Genomic DNA, 26,149 nt, shown 5'->3' on the forward strand with positions numbered 1-26,149 from the left:
ACATAAACAGAATCTCAAATTGGGGAAATATTAGAAAAATGAACCACCTTTAGAAAGGCAATGTCCTAATTTCGTTGGAGGAAGGAATTCAGGAATTGGAAGATAAGACTTCCTTTAGAAGGTGCAAAATTGCAGAGGGGTTTCAGTGGTGAGCATTGTGCCACAGGAAGTATGGAGTGATTCAGAGTTTTATAAAGGTTCATCTGAAAGGGGCAGGCAGTTCAGTGTTGGTGATGGAGTGATGTCAAAGAAAAATTACACCAGATGGTTAAACAGGAAAGGAAGATTTTATTCAAGACTATTGCAGTGAGGTTCAAGACTACTACAATAAGAGAGAGCAACTGAACTCAACTCTGCTGAAATAAAAGGCAGGAAAGTTTTTAAGTACCAGGGTGAGCAATAGGGAAAGCACTGGAGGATACTGGGGGTAGGGAAGGTTGGTTAATTTGATTAGATTCTCCATGTTTGCTAATTGGCTCTTATTAAAGTGAGGCTTGTACAATTCCCACAGAGACTGGGAAGTAGGGGACCCATCTTTCTAGAAGATTTTATTTCCAAGAGATGGCTCTTGGGTCCTTGAGAAAGACATTTCCAGGTTGCAAATGTATCAGGTTACTAACAGAAAATTCACACCTCAAAGGAGCAGAGAAAGAAATTGCAGTTCCAAGTCTCTTAAAGTAAATGCTCTCAGAAAAGAGAGGCCAGGAACCTCCAGTCAAGAAGAAGCCTGTCTAAAGTTTAGTCAAGCTAAGAATACTACGGCCATCTTGGTCAGTGAGTAAAATTAGGGGTAACTGTAGGAAGGTTATTTTATAAGGGCATAATCTATGGGAGTGGAAGAGAAGAAATGGTTGAGAAACTTTATAAGAAGAATCAAAAGTAATTGTCCTCTTTGGAGAAGTGTGTATTCAGGTCCTTTGCTCATTTTTAAAAACTGGATTGTTTGGTGTTTTGGTGTTGAGTTTTATAAGTTCTTTATAAATGTTGGATATTAACCCTTTATTAAATGTATCAGTAAATATGTTCTCGCATTCCATGGATTGTCTTTTTATTTTGTTGATAGTTTCCTTTCCTGTACAATGACTTCTTTTAGTTTGATATAGTGCGATTTGCTTATTTTTTCCTTTTGTTTCTCTTCCCTGAGGAGATATATCAGATAAAATATTGCTGCAAGCAATGTCTGAGATTTTGCTGCCTATGTTTTCTTCTAGGATTTTTATGGTTTTGGTTGTAAGTCTTTGATCCATTTTGAATTTATTCTTGGGAGTGAAGTAAGAAGGTGGTCTAGTTTCACTCTTCTGCACATATCTGTCCAATTTTCCCAACACCATTTATTGAACAAACTATCTTTAGCCCATTGTATGTGTTTGCTTCCTGTGTTGAATATTAATTAATATGAAAAGATGCTCAACATCACTAATCATCAGAGAAATGCAAATTAAAACCACAATGAGATGTTACTTCATCCATGTCAGTATGGCTGCCATCAATAAATCAACAAACAACAGTAAGTGCTGGCGAGGATGCGGAGAAAGGGGAACCCTTTGCACTGCTGGTGGGAAGGTAAATTGGTGCAGCCACTGTGGAAAGCAGTATGGGATTTCCTCAAAAAAACTAAAAATAGAACTGCCTTATGACCCAGTGATCCCACTTCTGGGAATATATGCCAAGGAACCCAAAATACTGATTCAAAAGAATATAAGCACCCCTATGTTCATTTCAGTGTTATTTACAATATCCAAAATCTAGAAGGAGCCCAGGTGTCCTTCAGTAGATGAGTGGATAAAACAACTATGGGACATTCACACAATGGAATACTACTCAGCTACTACTCAGCTATAAAAAAATAAAATAAAATTTTAGCTTCTGTGACAGCATGGATGGACCTGGAGAACATTATTCTAAGTGAGATAAGCCAGTCTGTGAAAGACAAATACCATATGATTTCAGTCATATGTGAAATCTAATGAACAAACTGAACTAACAAGGAAAATGGGGACAGACTCATAAATGGAGAGCAGGATGACAGCAAAGGGGAAGGGAGGGGAGGGGTTGGAAGGGTCGACCAAAAAGGAAAAAGGACTCATGGACACGGACAACACTGTGGTGATAATAGGAATTCGGAGTGGGATATAAGGGAACCAAATGGTACCAAAAAATACCATATATATATGAAGTAATTGTCTGCTGATGGGACATAGGTCAGGAATAATGACAAGGCAGGTACAAGGTGGTGCAGACACCAGCATTGCAGCGTCTGCGACGTTATGGATGAGACATGAGACATTCACACGGAATACCGAGTCCTGTGGAGGAAAAGGGATTGCACAGCTACCCTCTCAAAGGGAGGGTGCCTCGGGGCAGCCTGCCCATTCTCTCTAGGGAAGAGTGCCATGATCCTTTTCTTCGCAGTGTTTTTATTGGCTTTTAAATTGCACAGGAATACAGGTAAAGTTCATTAATCATTGTCAGGCAGTAAGGATCAAACAATAGATAATATACAAAGAACTCTGAGGGCCTATTTTGGGTCAGGGTCTGTTAGCTAAAGAGCCACCAAACTTTGGGAAACAAACTCATTTTTTGCTTGGACCCTTATCATTTAATTGAGAGCATTCTTAGTGAAGCAGGTTTCACAGGAGTTTATGTATTCTTTCTCAGGCCTGATTACGAGGGGAGTCTGCCCTTTCCAGCACAGGGCTGCACTACCCTCTGTCATTGTTTCAGGCTTAAGTCAGGCATGGGAAGTAAGGCAGCCAAGAGATTAGGAGACTTCTCACAGACAGGATGAGGACTCAGGCTTTGTCAAAGCCAAGGGGTGAGGGTCCATCACCCCTTTTTGCTGTAGCCCCCCAAGTCCTTCCCGGGGGGCCTCCAATGTGATTGTGCCTGTCTGAAGTCATTCCTCCCTTGGGGAATCTTACCCATCATTGGCCAACTGATCAAGCATTGGGGGCCAGTTATGGAAAAAGGAGCACAAGCAGCGCTCCTGCCAGGGAGATAAGCTTTGTCTCCTCAGTGGCTTATGGTCCAAAGGTCACTCACTCAGCCTTAGCCATGGAGGGGTTACAGCTCCTGAAACCAGGCAGGGTGGTTCCCAACAACAAGGTAAACTCAACTAGTGTTCCCAGGGATGCAGCTTTAATAAAGATGAAATTAGTAGAAATAATAATTCATTGGTACAAGTTGATGAAATCCTAGATTAGAAATACTTCTTTATTGACTTTAGTTATTACCCAGTTGTGAATTAACAAACCTACAACATTTATTAATATATTTCTGTCTAGGGATTGAGAAATATCAATTACTTCAACTTACAGTCATCCCTTGCTATATTGCAGTTCACTTATTTGCAGTTTCACTGTATTGCGGTTTAAAAACCTGAGATACAGAGAAGCCACAAATAAGTGAATCACGATATAGCGAGGCATGACTGTATACTTCACTGGTGAGTACCCATAGAGAATTTTATATGTTGTTAAAATTATGTAGGTTTAAGAGTGTAAAAAGCATTTAAGAGCATATGAAGTGTTTATAAGAGTGTGGGAAAGGTTCCTGGCTGGTGTAGCTCAGTGGATTGAGCTCGGGCTGGGAACCAAAGTGTCCCAGGTTCGATTCCCAGCCAGGGCACACAACTGGGTTGCAGGCCATAACCCCCAGCAACCGCACATTGATGTCTCTCTCTCTCTCTCTCTCTCTCTCTCTCTCTCCCTCCCTCCCTTCCCTCTCTAAAAATAAATAAAAATAAAATCTTAAAAAAAAGAGTGTGGGAAAGGCTAATAAGAGAGTGGGAAAGGTTTATAAAGCCTTAAAGTATATATAAAGAACAAAATAAATATAACGCCACTACCTCACAGATTTTTACCTATCACAGGGGTCTCTGGAAGGTAACTCACATGATAGGTGAGGGATCACTGTACTACTTTGTTTCTACAAGACTTTTAAAAGCATGTTTTGTGGATAAGTAATGGAAGAATGATATGTCACTAAATGATTGAAGTAAATGACATAATAAGAACCTCTTTTTCTCTTTCTCAGTGTAAAGGGTAGGGAGAGAAAGTAGGAACAAAAAAAGGACAGAAAATAATATTTACCCATCAGTCATTGTGGTGTTGTCATATATTTATCTCATTTAATTCTCACAAAACCATGAGATATGAAGAAGATATTATTTACCCCATCCTTCAAATAAAACTGTTTATGAAGTAATATATCAGTTGCAGAGCTGACTTTTGAATCTAAGTCTGTTGAAAGGCAAAAGCCAAACACCATTTGCTTAACAAGGTGCCAGGAATAGATAGACTTTCAGTGAGGAGGAAAACTGGAGCATATGTGAATTGAGGACCAATTTTGCTAATCTAGTCGCCTTACGAGGTCTGTCTAGATTCAAAGCCCCTTGCTCTGCTTAAGCATCAATTTATAAATGGCCCCCCTCTTAAATACCTAATATCTGCAGAGCTATCCGGACTTTAGCTGATGGTCTTTTTTTCAAGGGTTAACTACTTCACTGTCTTGACAAACTTTAACTTTAGAAAGGCCACTCTTTCATTGGAAGCAGTGTTAAATTCTGATGTGATTGTCTGCAATGATGCAACTTGGTCGCCCTCTGGAGGCTATTCTCAGGTCTGACTAACGTATCAACTTGGAGAAAAAGGCAAGTCTTGGCACTATAACAACTAATTTTACTTTCTTTTTATTGAATGTATCGGGGTGACATTGCTTAATAAAATTACATGGGTTTCAGGTGTACGATTGTACAATACTCCATCTGTATATTGTGTTGTGTGTTTACAACTAATTTTAAATGTGTGGAGATTATGTACACTTATACTTTTTTTAAAAAAGTTTCAGAATCATTGTGTTCAAAATGCTCGAAATGTTTTTAATAGGTCGAATTTAATATTTTAAGGCATAGCGTATTTTGTATTCCTGCCCTCCCTTTGGAAATGGAGAGAATCATCATTCCCTTTTTATCATGGAATATCTATACTAAGATTAAAAGTTATATTTCTTTCCCCATTAGGAGCATATGGGCAGTCATTTCTACATATTGAATAATAAAGCATCTGATACAATACTATATACTCAGTACCAAGATCTTCAATTTTAGGTAAAGAAACCCATCTCTAAATTTTCATATTGTTTTTATTTTTTCTTTCTCCCAGAGATAAAATGTAAGGACTTACAACCATCTTCACCAACAGAATGGCTCAAAGGGTAAAAAAACATTGTATTCTCCACCTAGTTTGTCCTTTTTTAGTTTTCTTGTGGAAGGTGCATTAGTGAAAATTATGTAAGCAAAGTGTTTGTCATGTATTGATGACAGCTGCTGCACAAAGTATCCAGTTATGAGTTGCTGCTATTAACCTGGTGATTCTTTGCTTGATCTAAATGAACTTAAGTCTTTAACTAACTGAGAAGGTAAAGAATTCAGGCTCAGCCGTTATTTAAGGAACATGATACAATGGAGCTGTATAAAAATCCTGTAACACAAAGGTGTTCTGCAGGTCCCTTTAGAAACTAGCCCACCACTACCTTTATGTACTTTTGATAAATGTTCTGGTGCAATGTTTGGGGTGCTGAACTATTTAGTGAGATGAGCATATCGTGCTTTTTACACAGCTTCCCTTTGTCTTCCACCAGTTATGTGCCTCCAATGACTTGATGCAGCTCCAAGGCTCTGTCCAGTATCAAAGCAGTGGCAGGCACCACCTGTGCAATAGTACCCACTGGCCTTTAATCTTCCAGTGGCCTGGTAATCACCTTTTCACACTTTGAGGCTGACAGAGGGAGCATTTCTTGAGGAGATTTCTAGGGATTCCTGGATAATGTTTGAAATAGGAAGAGGTGGATGGAGGGACAGAAAGGGAAATATATAGAAGACACACAGAATTCATTTTTTCATAAATTTTTTCCACCACGAATATCACAGGCACCACACCAAAGCAAACAGGGAAATTTACCACTTACAATGATGAATAGATAAAAGAGTAGAGAGATTAAGGAAGTGTCTAGGAGGTAAAATGGATGGGATTGATAATGGATTGGACATATCAGATGATGAGAGAGAAAGAAGTCAAATTCTAGCTGGTTGGCTTATAGAACTGGTTGACTGGCAGGACCACACACTAACATAAACAAAATTGAAGGGGGACAGATCTGGGGGTTTAGGGAGACCATGAGCATTTTGAGTTTTATATGTATTTTAAATAAACAGATTTAGATGTTAAATAGGCAACTGGATTTATAGAATTCAGATTTGAGATCTCAAATACACATGTCCAAACTTCATGGAGTTGGTCATTGAAACTGTGTTTCGATGAAATTACACTCTAAATTCTATAGTGAGAGAACATAATGGCCTAGAATTGAATTTTGAAGAATGTCAACGCTCACTGTCTGGGAAGAGGAAGACACACCTGGAAAGATGATAGAGAATAAACAGCCACAGAGATCAGAGGAAAAGAAGAGGAGTTTAGGGTGGGGGAAAGTCGAATTTCAGACACAAAAGGATTTCCTCTATACAAGTCAAGTAACTAGAAGATGAAATCTTCCCATTGCATCTGTGGATTGAAAACACCTTATGAAGGTAATTTTTTATTAGAGTCCTAAAGGATGGATTCTATTAGGAATGGGTTGCAACATAAGGAAGTCAAAGTGAAGAGATCAAATATAGACAAACAGGTATGACCGATATATAAAAATGGCGCACATCTAATGTACAGAATTCACATACACCCACAAAACCATGAACACAGTTGAGATAACGGACATATCCATCAGATACAAAAGTTCCCTTGCATCCCTGTGTGTGTATGTGTGTGTGTGTGTGTGATACAAACGCTTAACACAAGATCTGCCCTCTCGCTAATCTTTAAGTAGACAATGCAGTATTGTGAACTACAGGCACCATGTTGTACAGCAGATCTCTAGAGTGTAACTGACACTTTAACCTGTTAAGTGGTTCCCCGTTTCTCTCTTACCATAGACTGTGGAAAATATCATTCTAATCTTTACTTCTCTGAGTCTAATTATTTTAGATGTCTCACGTAAGTGTAATTCTGTAGCATTCGTTCATCTGCTACTGGCTTATTTCACTCAGCATATTGTCCCCCAGGTGCCTACACGTTACCATATGAGAGTTATTAAGATAAGAAGGGCCAGCACCTTACACCCAGGAGAATGTAGAATTTTGATCCCTTATGCATTGCTGGTGAGAATGGGAAGTGGCACAGTCCCTGTGGGAAACATATGTTAGTTTCCAAAAAATAAACAAACAGAACTACTCCAGCCATTCCACTTCGTGGCGTATTTCCAAAAGAATCGAAAACAAGAGACTCAAACAGATGATTGTACACCCATGTTCTCAGCAGCATTATCCACAAGAGCCAAAAGACAGAACAACCCAAATGTCTATCAACAGAAAAAGGACAAATAAAAGGTAGTATATAAATATTAGCCACCCTTTAAAAGGTAAGAAATTCTGATACATGCTACAACGTGCATGACCCTTGAAGACTTCCTGCTGAGTGAAATGAGCCAGTATTGTGATTTCACTTATAATGAGGTAGTTACAGTAGTCAAAGTTATGGAGACAGAGATTAGAATGGTGGTTGCTAGGGCTGGGGGCAGTAATAAATGGAGAGTTGTTTAATGGGGACAGAGTTTCAGGGTGGGAGATGAAAGGTTCTGAAGATGGATGGTGGTGATGTTTGCACAACAATGTGAATGTATTTAATGCCGATAAATAATGGTTAAAATGGCAAATTTTATGTCATGCATATATTACTACAAATGAAGACAAATATACAGGAAGGGCCAAGTGGAAGCTGTTCCTACTGCCCCTCCAATTGCAAACAATACCCCCCAAAGAGCCATGGCACATATATCTAAGCAATTTGCAGAGACTAAAATTTGCTAATGGTCATTTCCATCATCTGCCCCATTTAAGAAATCTGTTTGGCTTGTGGAAAAGGCAAATGGATCATGGACAATGATGCTTGATTATCATAAAATAATAAAGTATTCATTCTAAGCAAAGTTGCTGGACTTTCTGCTTTTGTTCTGTTTTCGGTGTTTTTTGTTTGTTTGTTTGTTTGTTTGTTTGTTTGTTTTGCTTCTTGGAGCAAACTAAAACATCTCTGGCTCCCGATAAACAGCCAGTGATCTGACACTTTCTTGTCTCCACATCAAACGGCAAGGATGATAAGAGGCAGTTTGCTTTCACCTGGCAGAGATAGAAGTACACTTAAATTTATTTTATTTTATTTTTATTGTAGTTTTCCATTACCATTTAGTCCCCTTATACCCCCTATCCCAACAATCACCACACTCTTGTCCATGAAGTACACTTAAATTTTGTCTCATCCGAGTGCTATGCCAGCTCTCCTGATGTCTATAACATGCTGCATAGGGAGAGTAATCATCTGACTATCACAAAAACATTATAAGAGTTCATTGTATTGATGAGATTATGGTGATTGTACATGAAAGCACTCGAGTTGTGTCAGTAAGATACACAGATGACAAAGGCTAGGAAATAAACTCCATGAAAATGCAGACTGTCAAACATATCATAGCCTAAGCATAATAATGCATGCAAACAGAAGTCCATCTTTAAGAAGCACTGATGTGCATGCTGTTTTGTCTTAAAGGTAGAGGCAGCCTACAGCAAGCAGCTAAGCTTCCAAAATGTTTCATGTATTGTATCTCCTTCCCCAAATCTCACTTCAGAAGTTACTGCTCATTTTTTAAAAAAACTCTTCTGTCATATCCTCATCCTTCCTTTGTGGTTCCCCATCATTCTTACTCATCTGCCCTCTGTCATGTTTTTCCTTAAGGAATAATCTGGGCTATTATTTACATACATCAGCCTCTCTCCCCTCTCAGCCTTGCCCGCCCCAACAAAGGTCTGTGCTACATTAGAAACTAAATAGCTCCACTGCTCAGAATATTAAAAGGGTAAAGGTTGTGGAAAAATAGTAAATCTTGATAAGGTAAATATTTTCTCTGAATCACAAAAGCATATTCTATCTTAAATAAATCCATACATGCAATAATAGAACAAATGAAAACTATTCACAAGCTACCAGAATGTCAAATTCTATATAACATGGCAAATCACACACCTACACGATCTCCTTTTCAATTCATAATTAAAACCATGTTTCATCTTATAGGGCTTTGAAAATAGCATTTTGAGAACTATAAAAAAATAAATGATGAACTGCATTGAAATTTTTAATTTCTATGCTTTGAAAGATACCAAAGAAAAATGAAAGAGCAAGCTGCAGACTAGAGAAAATATTCATGAAACACATATATTTGACAAACACTGGTGCCCAAGATACATAAGACACTCTCAAAACTCAATAATGAAGTAGTATTTGGGGGAAAGTGTACTGATATCTGCAACTGACTTATAAATGTATGAAAACTTAGAGGGATTGATTCAAGGATACAGAGATGTACAGAAGGTAAATATGTAATGAAGTACAGAAAAATATGCATTGTAGCTTATATGGGGCAGACCCAAAAACATTAGAATGTATTCATAAAAATTGTGTGTTTATTCTTACATATTTAAGTTTCAGTCACCTTCAAAGTACTCTCCATTTGATACAATACACCTATCGAGACGTTATTTCCATTGCTCTGAACAGTTTTTGAACTTGTTGATTTTGATGCCTTTTAGCGCTTCTGCTGTTTTTTGTTTCACCTCTTCCACATCAGCAAAAACATTTCCCTTTGAGGACTTTTTCATCAGGGAAAACAAAAAACTCACTTGGGATGAGATCAGGTGAATAGGGAGGGTGGGGCAGGGGGTCATTCTGTTTTTGGTCAAAAACTGCTGAACATTCAGTGAAGTGTGGGCAGGTATACTCGTAAATCACCCATCATGAAATGGGTAACTACATTGAAAGAGTCTTCAAAATGAAATGCGCTGAAGCTGAAGCAGCCTCTCACAATAACACCAGCTGGTACACTGATACAGGTGGGTACCTAGAACACTCACCAGGTGGGGGAAGCCTGTACTACAAGGGGCCTGCCCTCCAGATCATTCAGGTTTTTGGAGGGTACCTCCTTATAAGTAAAAGGTATAGGATTGTTTACTATAAAAATGCCTCGGCCCGCGAGGCAGTCAACGGGGTCCGCCGATATACCTGTAACGGATGAAAAGGGATGGGACAGGAGGCGTGAAAGAACGGCAGCAAGACAAAGGATTCTGATCAAGCTGCAAATTTTATTTCGAAATGGAGGGAGTTATATAGCGGAAGATAGAGGAAGGCAGAAAGGGGAAGTAGCTTTGATTGGCGGGCTTGGGGCGTGCTCTTAGCTGGGATTGGTTAAGGGACGCGTGATAGGCGCGTGATCAGGGCGCTGATTGGTACGCCGCCCGTGAGCTCTGATCGGGCGTTCGCGTGGCTTCTGACCGCAGATATCCTGTTTGTGCAGGTGCAATCTTTCTTTATGATTGCATCAGCCTGTTTCAGGCTTGTCCTGGCCCCCAACATAAAAATTATTTCAACTTTGCTGTTTGTTTTAAAGTTTCCATAATAAATTGTTGGAAAATAGCTTTGCATCAGATGCACATCATCGGTTTTTAGGCTGCACTTCATAAAGATAAATTTAAAGCCACAGTATATTGTTATTGCATTCTTTAAAAAAAATGGGTGAGTGGCTTTGAGACTTTCTGAAATATGTAATGAACACTCTCTCCAGCATCTGCAGAGTAGATGATTCCTCGACTTCTACTTGCTAAAATCTATTTGACAGTTCATCATTCCTCTTATCACTCTTGAAATAACTCTGAGGGAGTTTTTTGTTTGTTTGTTTGTTTGGGCCAATGGTGTATCTTTAAGTCACATATCAAAAACAAATCATCTGCCTATCCACCTTGTTTGTAAGAGAGCCAAAACAAGTTTCACACATTGTGGAGATGACATTCCCAAAAAACATATATCTTACTCTCTGTAGGGCACAATAAGATACAATTTTTTAATAGAAAGGAATATAGAAATGCATCTTTGTTTCCAAAGAAATTAACACTTGTTTCCTACATTTTATAACCCAGATCAATAAAAGTGAGGCTTTAAAGGGGCAAATCTGTTTTTTTTTTTTTAAACCAAGCATTGCCTCTTCAGAAATGAAAAAAAAAAAAGTCAACAAGATTTGGTTTGTGAGTAATATGTTTTTATGTTTGTGTTAAAACTCAATATTTTCAAAGTCAATTGAATGCCATAGCTCAGCCACATTCTCAGAAAAAGAAATCAGAAAAAAATAGAGAAAGGATTGAGCAGTAAAGTAGAACCAGGGTAAAATATAAATGGGCAAGATAGATGAGAAGAACCGGAGGGAGAAAGGACAAATTTCTAAATGAGATTGTACATGGCCAGAGTCAGATCAGCGGCCCCTGTAAGAGAATAAAAGACAGTTGTTTTCACTCTTCATCCATAGTCGAGGCTGTTTGATAGAAAAGTAATCTACCATGACCTTTAAAACCTTTCTATTATACATTAGCAATGTAGTTGTTAACCCATTGCGACAAGAGCGATATTTCCAACAGAGCTGCAAATCACTAGTTTAGAAAGCCCCATGGAAAAAGAACTACATGTCCTGTTGTGAGATCATTGTGGTTATGTACAACGCCAGTGCCTGGTGTTTGCACATAGCTATTTGATACGGAGGATATCGACCTTCCTTGCTATTAAGTGTGCACATTCATATGGGGGAAAGCTGGTTAAAATAAACCTCAAACGAATTCTGGCTGCGAAAAGAATTCATAAAGGGGCAGCATGTGGTCCGAGACCTATAGAGCCCAACTGGAAAAAATAAATTCTGCCAGTTTTTCTTTACTGTTAGGGTGGAGCTTATCATGCCAATAAAATTCTGAGACGTTTTTACAGTTTATTTTTTAATTAGAGTTGATTAAACATTTATACACCTTATGATCATTGCTGTAAGTCTAGCGCCCATCTGGCATCATACAGAGCTATTACCATATTATTGACTATATTCCCTAAGCTGTACTTTATGTCCCTGTGACTCATTTTGTAACTGGTAGTTCATACTTCTTAATCCCCTTCTCCGTTTTATCTTGCTTAAAACTCCCTACCATGTAAAGTCTTTGTAGGCAATATTCACACTGTAGGATAGGAGGAAAAAACAAATAACTGGCAGAAACAGTCTCCCTTTCCTCCAATCTGCACTGTGCTCTAGTGCAGACCACTAGAATGAATTAAACCATTCAGAAATGTTTTTAGTTCATTATTATGTGTCTTGCATTGTCCTAAGCAATCACAAAATAAGTGAGCATTTGTTCGACTCATTGCCAAGTTCAACTGTCACTCTTAATATTATGTTTGAGCTGTGCAGGACACAAATACACAGCCATTCATGGCAGCTTTGCTGGCTAGTAAGGATAGAGCAATGAACAATATAGTCAAGATTCCTGTTCTCTTGGAATTTACTATGTATTGTCTATTTTACATAAAGGAAGAATAAATGAGTAAATTAATCAAAAGTTACAGATAGTGATGAGTCATAAGTCTAATAAAAGAGACTATGCATTATAGAGTGGCATGGATCGGGGAAAGGGAATAGCTATAATACAGATAACAGGAGCAGGAAAGATCCCTTCAAGGAATGTAACTTTGAACTAAAACTAAGTAAATAGGATTCAGTAACATGGAGATCTGCATGAACAGTGCAGGCAGGATAGCAGTGACTACAAAGTTCCTTGGGTGTCAATGAAGTTATAACATCCATGTTTCAAGAAACGACAGAAAATCAACGTGGATAGAATGACATAAATGGGAGGAAGTTTGCACAAAGCGAGAGTACAATGATTATAGACTGGATGAGTATGTTCCCCCAAAATCACATGATGATAACCAGAGCCCCAATGTGATGGAAGCAGTAGGCAGGGCCTTAGGGGTGATTAGGTCATGAGGGTGGGACCCCAGGGATAGGATTAGTGCCCTTTATAAAAGAGATCCAAAGACCTTTCTCTCCCCTTCCACCATGTAAGCAAGATGGACCAGAATATAGGCTGTCACCAGGCACGGCCTACAAAACCATTGTTTCTGAAATCATGCTCTGTCTCTGGAGATATGCCATATCTTCATATTGCCACAGTGAAGTGCTAAGTTTCCTGCTGTATGGAAATACGTCCCTCTTTCCAACCTCAGGGACATCGACCCCTCTTCTTTTGGATAGTCTCAAAGGCTGTGCTGCCGTTTTTGTCCTCTAACTCCCTAGATAACCTACCATTATCCTTTCAAAGTATTTGTGCTTTTCAAAAAACAAAAACAGGAAGATCAGTCAATGCTAGGAAGCCTGAGCTTTTCACCCAAATACAAATCACCCCTTAAATAATTAAGAGCAAATGTTGACTCCATTCTTGAAGTGGTGGTAGTAGTCATTGGGGAAAACGAACACAAATTAACACTTCATAGCTACAAAGACTTAGCACTTCAAGAAAATAGATTCATATGTCAACAAAACCCTTGTGTTGGAGCTTCCTCAGCCTCTAATAGCCTTAATGTCTTTAGGGAAACTATCATCTGATATCAATCCCTCACCAAGCACTCTGGAAAGTTCGCTCTACTATGCAGCCCATTAGATGTTACTTACAATAAATCTTAACAGACTCAGAGAAAGAAAATGCTGATTCAAAATGCGAATTAAAAAAAAATTTAGTTATAATAGCATAACTGTCCTTCCAAAGATCTAATTCCCAAATGTTACTTCAGATAATTTCTAATCACTAGAGAGTAGGTCACTCTACAAAAGTTATGTGAATCTCCTACATTCGCATTGCCATATTTAACTATTTTTAAATAACATACAACACTTGCACACTCACATACACACACAAACACACCCCTTCAATTCACATATATATTTATTTTTAAAGATTTTATTTATTAATTTTTACAGTGGGCAGGGGAAGGAGAAAAAGAGGGAGAGAAACATCAACATGTGGTTGCTTCTCACACGCCCCCTACTGGGGACCTGGTCCACAACCCAGGTACATGCCCTGACTGGGAATTGAACAGGTGACCGTTTGGTTCATAGTCCTGTGCTCAATCCACTGAGCTACACCAACCAGGGCCGATTCACACATATTTTTGAACCTACATACTCTTTTGGTGATTGCTGTTTATTTTTGTTAAATCACTTTGTTATTTATGACATGCATGCCTTATCTATGTTAACACACAAAAATATTTCATTCAATTTAGTTGTTGTGAAATACTATTTTTAATAACATACCATAATTTCTTTCTCAATGTCCTTTAGAATGGAAAGTGAAAGTAAAAATATTAAATACAACAACAGAAATTAATGACATAGAAAATAAGCAGTCTAGATTTAAAAGCTTACATGAAGCTCTTTTGAGAGGCTAATAAAATGATAATCTACTTCAGGGTATTCTCAAGCAAATATACATATATTTGGCCAAAAAGTGCATTACATTTCTTCTGTAAAATAAAAGACACATTTTTTATTTTCACCAATAACCTTATGATTTGGAAATGTTGAACATGTTGTCTGTCTCCTGCTGTTGGCTTCCACTGGGTAGACGTCAGGGGTGCTACTCAACATCTTCCAAAGCATAAGACAGCCCCACAGCAAACAATTATTTGGTCAAAATGTCAATAGTACCAAGAAACTTCACAAACCACTTATGACACATTTGATCAGTCACAGCACCTTCTCCATACACTGCAAAAATCTCTTTTGCATTTTAGTTGTGTTTTTACCTGTCTTGAAGTAATAAAGCATAATATGCCAAAAATGTTGCATATTTTCTTCCATCTTCAATATTAAAACACTGCACAAAAATTCAGCAATTTTGATGTTGTTTTTAAATGCACACTGATATGATAGCTGTCACAATACAATCTAACAAAATTGTTTCAAATGAAGTTAAAGACAACTAAGTCCTACTAGACCCATAATATGGAAAAAAGTATCAGACTATACCAATGACATATTTCACAGATCTAGAACAAACATTTCAAAAATTTATGCGGAACCATAAAAGACACAGAATAGCTGCAGCAATTTTGAGAAAAAAGAACAAACTAGGAGGGATCACAATACCTGGTATCAAACTATATTACAAGGCCATGGTAATCAAAACAGTCTGGTACTGGAAAAAGAACAGACACATAGATCAATGGAATAGAATAGAGAGCCCAGAAATAAACCCATGCCTCTATGGTCAATTAATAGTGTTGGAAGCAACCTAAGTGCCCATCTGTAAATGAATGGATCAAAAAACTGTGGTACATTTACACAATGGAATATTATGTAGCAGAAACAAAGAAGGAGCTCCTACCCTTAGCAACAGCATGGATGGAACTAGAGAGCTTTATGATAAGTAAGATAAGCCAGGTGGTAAAAGACAAATATTATATGATCTCACCTATAAGCAGAACCTGATCAACAAAACAAACAAGCAAGCAAAATATAACCAAAGGCATTGAAATAAAGAACAGACTGACAGTAACCAGAAGGGAGGAGAGAGGGGATAATGGAGAATAGGGAAAGGGTCATCAATGAAAACGTATGAAGGACCCATTGGCAAAACCAAAGCAGGTGGAATCGAGAGTGGGTGGTGGGGATGGGTGTGGAAGGGGGACAAAAGGGGGGATGGAATAGAGACAACTATTCTTGAAAAACAATAAAAAATAAAAATAAAAAAATTTAAAAAATAAAAAAAGGAATGGACTTTTTGGCCAAAGGTGTGTGTGTGTGTGTGTGTGTGTGTGTGTGTGTGTGTGTATCACAACAAACCAATTCAGGAATGTAAAGAGGTCATATGTTATATATATTATATGTATGTGTTTATGTATGTGTGTGCTATAGACTTTACAAAGGAAAAAATTAATGTTTTGACATAAATTTCAAATTTTAGAAAAATCACAATTCCCTAGAAAAATATAACATCAAAATAGATTCAAACAGAAATGGAAATTTATACATACATTTATGCATTATAGAAACTGAATTGGTACTTACTAATCTTACCATGAAGAAAGCTACAATTCAAAAGGGATTCACTAGTGTGTTCTAATAATCATTCAAAAAAGAAATAATTATGAGCCTACATACTCTTCTGAGAATAGAAAAAGAGGAAACACTATTATTTTTCTATATGTTTTTCACTTCAAGACAGAAAATAACAGTATAGAAAAGGATAGTTAAAGCACTGTTACCCAGAAAAATAGATGATAAACATAATATAAGCAGATTTAATTCAACATAAAAAGCTAATTTCATAGCAGGCAAGCAAAGTTATTTTACATGACAAAATTAATTAATAAAATTAACCTTGCAAAAAATTAAATTTAAAAGGTCTCATAACTTTAACAGTCATTCATGATTTTAAAAATACATCAGCAAATCTTACTAAAATAGAAGTAGAAATTTTCTTAATTGAAAAATGGCTGTCTATCACATAGTAACATCATAGTTAATGTTGACATAATTAAGGATTTAATTTAATATCAGTAACATCACTTCTATACAGTGCGTACTGGAGATCTTAGCCAGTGTGGAAAGTAAAAAATATAACTAAAATGCTTAAGGATTAGAAAGGAAAATCACAACTTGTGCTATTTATATATGATACCGTTTTGTACAGAGAAAAATACAAAATAATGTACAGGAAATTGCTAGGGTTTATAAGAGAGCTTAATAGGATTTCTAGATAAAACTCAATAAATATAAATTATATTTTTATAGAATATCAACAAATAGAAAGTGATATTATAAGGAAGTAAATTCATTCAGATAACACCACAAGTTGAAGTAGTAATAATCTAACGAGATGTGCCAAGTCTCTACAGACAATATACTTTTTCAAAGACCTTGAAGAAATAAAAATTGAATAGAGATCTATTCTATATTGATAAATTAGATGTCTTAATATTGAAAATATGTTAATTCTCTAAAACTTTATAGAGTAAGCAAAGCTAAGAAAGTATCACAGATTTTTTTTGGTTCTGAAAAGCTTCTTCAAACATTTATATAGAATTAGAAAAATCCAAGAATGACCACTGCACTGGAAAAATAAAATAAACATGGAAGGATGTGTTCTATCAAATATTTAGATTTCGTACAAAGCCATAATAAACAAGATGGTTCAGCATTCATATAGACACAAAGTAAGGACAAAAAGAAGAGTACAGAGATCCAAAAAATAGACCACAACATACATTAAAACAAAATCATAGACAGATATAGGCAGACAGACAGACAGACAGACAGATAGATATAAATGGTACCTCTGTATGGTACAGAGGCATCACAGCTGATCAACAAAGAAATAACAAACTTTTGATTAAAAAATGCTGAGCAGTAGGGTACCAATAAAGAAAAAAAAATCATTAAAATTGGATCATACTGTAAAGAAAATGATTTCCACATGGATTAAAGGCCTAAATGTGAAGTGTTTACAAATATATTTTGAAAGATAATATAGGAGAATATATTTATGTCACAAGTAGAAATGTCCTATAAGATGACAGAGTACAAACTCTAAGAGAAAAGACTGATATATTTACTCATATTAAATTAATATTTTCTACCAAATGAAAACATAAAGGTAGTTAAGGGACAAGCCATGCCACAGACTTTGAAAAAATCATTGCAACATATAAAACCAATAAAGGACTACTATTCAAAATATAAAAAGAACTCATAAACAAGAAGAAAAAGCTAACCCAGTAAAAAAAGGGGAAAACATTTCAACCCTTTGAAAAATAGCAAATCTCAAAAGTCAATAAGTATATTTAAGATTGTGACCTTAGCCCTGGCTGGTGTGGCTCAGTGGATTGAGTGCAGGCCTGTACACTGAAAGGTCACCAGTTAGATCACATGCCTGGGTTGCAGGCCAGGTCCCCAGTAGGGGGCGTGTGAGAGGCAACCACACACTGATGTTTCTCTCCCTTTCTCCCTCCCTTCCCTTTTCTAAAAATAAACAAATAAATATATTTTTTAAAATGTTGTAACCTTACATGTAAATTAATCATTAAAACTAAAATGCAGACCATAATAGGGTATCACACACTCATTAGATAGGAAATATTAAAATAAGTAATAATAACTAATATCAAGGATTTTGATATGAGAGACTCACTACTATTGTTGGAAGTGTAAGCTGATTTGACCACTTCTCATTATTTTGTGCTTTAAAGATATATTTTGCCTGTGACCGAGGATTTCATTCCTCGAACTTCCCTGTAACCCAGCATTCAGCTCCCTAGAGAAAAGTGTTTTCCTGTGCATATGTTAAAATGTAAATAGCAGCATTGTTCATGAAAACTACAAGTTGAAAACAACACAAATACCCATCAACAGCAGTATAGGAATGTGCACATAAGTGGACATAAATCTACAAAGAAAAGCAATGAATGAGTGAACATAAAAATTAGGTGACTGGTTATTGTTTGTGCTAAGGAAGGGTTTTGTGATGACGTAAGGTGTGGAGAGTATTTTCACTGATGGCAATGCTCCATTTTCTGAACTGTGTTTTTGCTTCAGAATTGCTCATTAAATGCACACATATTTTACTCATTTTCTATATATACTAACCAAACAACTATTGTGTCCACTAGCTAAGGATCTAAGTACACAGAAATGCTGCTACAGAATACTTATGCCTCTGCAGCAATGCTTGCTGACCACAAAAGTTAAAGGACGAAGATAATTGCCTTTCGTAATTTTCAATTCCAAATCTCACAGCAATGCATTGAGTTTGTGGAATTTCTTTCACATCATGATCCCAAGATGAAAAGAGGCTCTGGGATTTTTTTAAAAATTTTATCTTCCCTAAAGTTTAGGAAGGCACACTAGAAAACTGACCAAATACATGCTGAATGCCAACCCACTTATTTCACTCTAGAAGTAATCTTGGATGAATCAATTTTCATACCACCTGGACTATCCAAACATGTTCAGTTCTTTAAGGCTGTTAAAAAATCGGCTGGTCCCTGGCTGGCGTAGCTCAGTGGATTGAGCGCGGGCTGCGAGCCAAAGTGTCACAGGTTCGATTCCCAGTCAGGGTACATGCCTGGGTTGCAGGCCATGACCCCCAGCAACCACACATTGATGTTTCTCTCTCTATCTCCCTCACTTCCCTCTCTAAAAATAAATAAATTAAATCTAAAAAAAAAAATCGGCTGGTCAATGAGATAAGTAATCTTTCCTCCCCTTATCAATGAACAACAGGGTGCACAAATTCACTGAAGTGTGTTCAAAATTCACACCTATTAAATGGCATTTTCAAAGTGATTTCCTTAAGGTGATCTTGCCCTTAGAGAAGTAACTGTTCTTGCTTTTTAAGACCGCTTAACTCCCAGGCCCAATTTTATTATTTACATGCACGTACACCAGAGAAAACTCCTATCCATAGCCACTTTCCCACTAATCACTGGAGAGTTTTGACTCAAGTGTTACTCTGAAGAATTTTCTCAAAGGAAAAATAATCTTACTGGAAAAAAGAAGTTGTACCCTCTTTAGATTTAGTTTTCCTATGGCTTTCAAATAATATTTATTCCATCCTTAAATCTAACACTCACAAAAAAATTCCCTGACTATGCTATGCCAGGTTCTGAATGCTGAATTTGGGATATGATGAAACAATAAATAATACTTTCTTCCTCAGTGTCCTATATAATACACTAATACATACACATACATACATATATACATACCCATAGCCTAATTTTATCATTCTTCTAAAATACCATCACAACTGAATAAGCTTACTAACTTTGGTATTAAGATATCATGATATAGGACTTCCTACTTGGAAATCATTGACCTCTGATGGTTCAATCATACTGAAATTCTCCACAGACTCTAGGGTTCTACAGTTGTAGTTCTCCTTTTCTATCCACTACCACCCTGCTCACAGAGAAGATAATTTTTTTTTTATTCAGAATGTGTAACTTCACTGTAAACATTCCTTCTCTTCCTAGGTTACTTGAGACTTTGTAAATTTAAATCTCATCAGTGGAAAATGTTTTTTTTAAATAGGAAGTAAAGTCAAAATTACTCTTGATCCTCTTAAATCAAACATAATGTACAGTATCCAATAAGTAATTTGTCTCATTTTCTCTAAAGCTTCTTTAATCAATTTCCATTACCCATGCTCTCAATTAATTATTCAATGATTCATTTGAGAATAGAAAAATATCTTGAACTCCTAAGCAATGTATTCTCTCTCTTTTTTTAAGATTTTATTTATTGGCCTATTGGACTTCTGGCCAAGATGAATGTGCATACAAATATACTTTGCTTCCACACACAACCAAAAGAAGGAAAGCAACAAGTTTAAAAACAAAAAATAACCAGAACTGACAGAAAATTGAACTGTATGGAAATCCGACAACCAAGGAGTTAAAGAAGAAATATTCATCCAGACTGGTGGGGGTGGTGGAGATGGGCAGCCAGGGTGGAGAGGATGCACAGCAAGGTGGCGGCTGGAGGACCAGGCAGGCAAGGCATCAGCTGGTGGTCCCAAATTTGCATATAGATAAACCAGGAAAAACAACTGGGGAGTGAAACAGACCTCACAACCCAGGATTCCAGTGCAGGGAAATAAAGCCTCAAAACCTCTGGCTGTTAAAAATCTGTAGGGATTGTGGCAGCAGGAGAAACTCCCAGCCTCACAGGAGAGTTCGTTGGAGAGACCCACAGGGTCCTAGAACATACACAAGACCACCCACCCAGGAATCAGCACCAGAAGTGCCCAATTTCCTGGTGGGTAGTGGGAGAGGTGACTGAAAGCCAGCCAAGAGCCAAGCAAGTGGCATTGTTCCCTCTCACATCCCCCTCCTACATACAGCACCACAACACAGCAAGTGGGTTGTCCTACCCTGGCAAATACCTAAGGCTCTGCCCCTTACTGTGTAACAGGTATGTGGAGACAAAAAATATGGCCCAAATGAAAGAACAGATCAAAGCTCCAAAAATAGAACTAAGCAATGAAGAGATAGCCAATCTATCAGATGCACAGTTCAAAACACTGGTAATGAGAATGCTCACAAAGATGGTAGAGTATGGTCAAAAAATGGAGGAAAAAGTGAAGGCTAAGAAAGTGAAATAAAGGAAAATATACAGGGAACCAACAGTGAAGGGAAGGAAACTGGACTCAAATCAACAATTTGGAGCAGAAGGAAGAAATAAACATTCAAGAACAGAACAAAGGAATAAGAATTCAAAAATATGAGGAGAGGCTTAAGAACCTCCAGGTTCTTAAATGTTCCAACATCTGAATCATAGGGGTGCCAGAAGGAGAAGAGGAAGAGCAAGAAATTAAAAACTTATTTGAAAAAATAATGAAGGAGAACTTCCCCCAAATGGCAAAGGAAATAGACTTCCAGGAAGCTCAGAGAGTCCCAAAGAAGTTGGACCCAAGGAAGCACACACCAAGACACATCATAACTACATTACCCAAGATGAAAGAGAAGGAGGGAATCTTAAAAGCAGTAAGAGGAAAGGAGACAGTTACCTACAAAGGAGTCCCCATAAGTCTATCAGCCAATTTCTCAAAAGAAATCTTGCAAGCAAGAAGGGGCTGGAAAGAAGTATTCCAAGTCATGAAAGGCAAGGACCTACATCCAAGATGACTCTCTCCAGCAAAGCTATCATTTACAATGGAAGGGCAGATAAAGTGCTTCCTAGATAAGGTAAAGTTAAAGGAGTTCATCATCACCAAGACATTATTATATGAAATGTTAAAGGGACTTATCTAAGAAAAAGATTAAAAATATGAACAGTAAAATGATAACAAATTCACAACTATCAACAACTGAACCTAAAACAAACAAACAAAAAAAAAACTAAGCAAACAACTAGAACAGGAACAGAACCAAAGAAATGGAGATCACATTTCTTTGGGTTATCAGTGGGGAGGTGGATGGGGAAGAATAAGGGAAAAGATACAGAGAAAAAGTAGCATAAATGGTACATATAAAATAAACAGGGGAGGTTAAGAATAGGGAAATGGAGAAACCAAAAAACTTATATGTATGGCCCATGGACATGAACTAAGGGGGAAGAAAGCTGGTGGGAGGAGGGGTGCAGGGCATAGGGAAATAAATGGGAGAAAAAATGGGACAAATGTAATAGCATAATCAACAAAATATACTTATAAAAGAATTTATTCATTTATTTTTAGAGAGGGGAAGGGAGGGAGAAAGAGAGAAACATCAGTGTGTGGTTGTCTCCCTCACACCCCCTACTGGGGACCTGGCCAGCAACTCAGACATGTGTCCTGACTGGGAATTGAACCAGCAACCCTTTGACTTGCAAGCCAATGCTCAATCCATTGAGCCACACCAGCCAGGGTGCAATGTGTTCTTCTTCTCAGGTACCCAATGGCTGTCTTTTCACTAGTTTCAAGCCAGGTTTCAAATATAGCTGGAACCAAATATTATATCAACTGCAGTGCCCCACCAATTTTGCCATATCTTTTAGGGACCTTTCCTCCTTTTTCATAAATCTCATTTCCCTTTAATCATGCATTTTGGATAATGCAGGTACACAAACCACCTTTCCTAAACTTCTTCCCCTCCTCATACTTTGCCCAATGACACCTAGTGAAAATTTCCTATGAGAAACTGATAAATTACAAGACAGGATTAACCTAGACATTAGTGTTAAACCTCTACAACCAAAATTTCCCCTGCAAATGTCAATAGTCTTTATTTTATGTTATGATAAATACTGTCTCTTTTCTTAACTAAGATAAGGCTCTCTTCTAGGAAGGAGAAATAAGAAAAAATTGGAGGAAACAAATCTTGGCTTAATGCATAAAATTTGAATGATATAACAAACCATATGGCACTTTTTTTCTTGAGGATGTAATGAAATAGCAGCATAGTATTCTAATGAGAGAAGTGGAATTAAAAAAAAATGAGTGGAGAAAATTTGCCAGCACAATAGTGATAATCTGACTTGTTTGCTTTAATGTCTGACATCTAAAGGCATTCAGGCAATGTTTGCTTGATAGCTCTTGAACTACCAGATAGTAGGAGAAAATACAGACCTTTTTCTCCAAAGTCTAAATAAAGCCACTTTATTAAGTACAAAATCCCAATTTAAAGACTGTGCTTCAAATAAATCAAATCCAAAGTTTCCAACTTTTAAAAAGTCCTTCAGTTCCATGATTACTCATTTCCAAAGATTTTTTTTATAGTCCATGAAGCTATATTTTTCGCCTAGACTGTATGTTCCATTAAAATAAAAGTATATGGGGGTGCTAAATGGGCCAAGATCTTCTCATGTTTTATCATGTATGTCATGCAAAACAATTTAGATAACCACAATGCCAAGTTTATTATCAGATTATGAGTCTATTAGAAAATACACATTGGAGGACTAAGTTATCAACATGGTTTGATTGAGAAATTTAAACTTGATAAAGTAAAATAAAAATGCTTAGTATTTTTTCAGTAAGTGCTATCAGGAAACTTTAATTCTACTGCAGTCTGAACAAAGCATTTCAATTTCCCCTAATTTTAAAGAATTCAGTAGATATACAGATATTTCATGTACTGTTATTATGTTACTGTTATTATTTTCAGATATTTGTTCAAGGCAACAGCTCCAAGCAGTCATAAAGCTTCCCACATGCTCTCCTCTAAGTCCCCATTCTGTTTGACTATAAAACTGAACTTACAATAAAAAAAAGAAAAAGTAAAAAAAAAAGGCAGACCCTACTATCTAACTACAGGCATAACTGGCTGTCATAGTTATGATATGATCCTGGTCTTGTCCCTCTGATATCAGTGGCCTCTGATAATATGGGATGGCTTCACTCTGTGGCTTCAGCATGGGAAGAGTTTATGGTTCATACTCAATCTTGCCTCTTTTTACCCCAGAAGTCCCCCAAATGGAAGTCATATCTTACTTCAGCCACTGTTAGTAGCAACCTTGTCCAACTATTTTTGAGCTACTCTTCCATCACACTGAGTCCTCTTTTAAATTCTCTGAGAGTTACAGTGAATGGGAGGATTGGTACTTCTATGATCTCTTATGCAGACGCACTGTTTCTTCTGCCAGATTTAATCTGCCATTAATCTCATCTAGTGATTTGTTTAATTCCAAACACTGTAACATTCATCTCTAGAAGTTAAATTTGATTCTTTTTAACAACTTCCATATTTTTATGTAATTTTTGAACATATGGGGTACAACTGTAATAACTACTGTGATTTCAGTCCTGGATCACTTTCAAGTGATTGTTCTCATCATTATAGCTTATCTTTTTCTGTCTTTTTGTATACCTGGTGATCTTTGGTTAAATGCCACAAATTATTAATTTTACCTGTGGTGGTAATGAATATTTTTGTATTTCTATAAATATTGATTTTTGTTCTGGAACATAGTTTAGTTACTTGGAATGGTTTTCATCTTTGGGGGTCTTGCCTTTAATATGTGTTTTACTCTAAAAAACTCCATTTGTTAAGTGTTTTTGTATCCATTTTGTAAATGATAAAATTGAATTTCCAGAGAAAATGTAAAAGCCAAATAACTGGATGTGGTTGGTTCTCAAAAATTATTATTAAATAACTTGAATGTACATCCCTCTGATTCTAAAGACACCATGGTGCCACTGTACACAATTTTCCTTTGTTTTTAATTACCTCACTTATCAGCTAGATGAACAGTCCCTAGAAAGCATGTCAAATATAAAATTTGAATACTGTGCTAAAGAATAATTTTCTTACCATTGACTGAAAAAATTTACTATTCTAATCCAAGCTTTTCACTTAAAACTGTACATGGGTATAATATATGAGAATACACAAAAGTTATTTTGAAAAAAGTATCTATTCTTACACTTAACATTGTAAAACATTTTTTAGTCTACCAGGAAGAGCCAGACATATTCTAAAATATTTATTTGCAATAATGTAAAATTTATTTGCAGTAATGAATACATAGTTTTCATTAATAACTAATAAAGCCAAGAACTCATTACACCACTGATCAAGAAGCATGATTTTGAGGTTCCTACCTCAGACATGATTTTAATTTTCATGTCCATATTTTTCATTTAATTCAGGAAAAAAAGTTTCATTTTACTCTTTGTAACTAGAAGAATCCCCATTCTGTATTCAAAAACAGTAACAAGAAAAACCAAAGGCCTACTTCAGATAAGACCACAAATTGTAAAATAACCACATACATATTAACACATACATATATTTTATAGATACATTTATATTATTTACTTATATATATATCATATAAAATATATTTATATCTGTATAATATAAATATGTTTCTATTATATATTATAATATACATTATACCTATTATATATAATATATTATGTATTATGTTATATATAATTACATTATACATAATATATGTAATATAAATATATTATTATATAGAGACCTATTTATATTATATAAATATATATTTATATATGTGTGTATATATATTCCTTCCTTACTGTCACTTTCATAATATTATAGAGAAAACTACATAGTATTTATTCAAAAAGAAATTATAATGAATATTTCTCATTCCTCATTTCTTTTCACCCAGTATATAAGCTGCATATATAAGTTATGGAAATCTCCATTTCATAAAGAAGAACCTGTCTCTCATTATAAAGACTGAAGATTAAAATACTTGATCTCTGAGCATCCCTTAAAGCTATGGGCTAGCATGTGACCTTGGTTCATCCCGTCAGTTATATCTACTCAGGAGTTTGGACTGGAAGCTACTAATAAGAAGAAAAGATTGGTTTAGACTCTATTCTGGAAATGGGAAGTAGAAAGTACTTTCAGTATCCAGAAGCATATCAGTGATCCATATGATCTATAGCATCCCACATCATTAATATTTGTAGTTCCAGCTGCAATGTCTCTGCCCACAGACTCTAGCAGTAGGTTGTTCCTTAGACCAATTCTACCATGTGATTTTTGGACATAATTTTAAGCTTTTAAACTCTGATTTTGGTTCTTAAACCTTCTAGAGATTCCATAAACTGCTCAATATCTTTTTAATAGTGCCTCTTTCCATTTGAGCCAGAATAAGTCATCATTGCTCTAACATAAAAATTGATCCTGGAGGATATCTGAGACAACAAATCATTGAGAAAATAGGGAAA

Source organism: Phyllostomus discolor, chromosome X (assembly GCF_004126475.2).
Source record: "Phyllostomus discolor isolate MPI-MPIP mPhyDis1 chromosome X, mPhyDis1.pri.v3, whole genome shotgun sequence".
Classification (NCBI taxonomy): Eukaryota; Metazoa; Chordata; class Mammalia; order Chiroptera; family Phyllostomidae; genus Phyllostomus; species Phyllostomus discolor.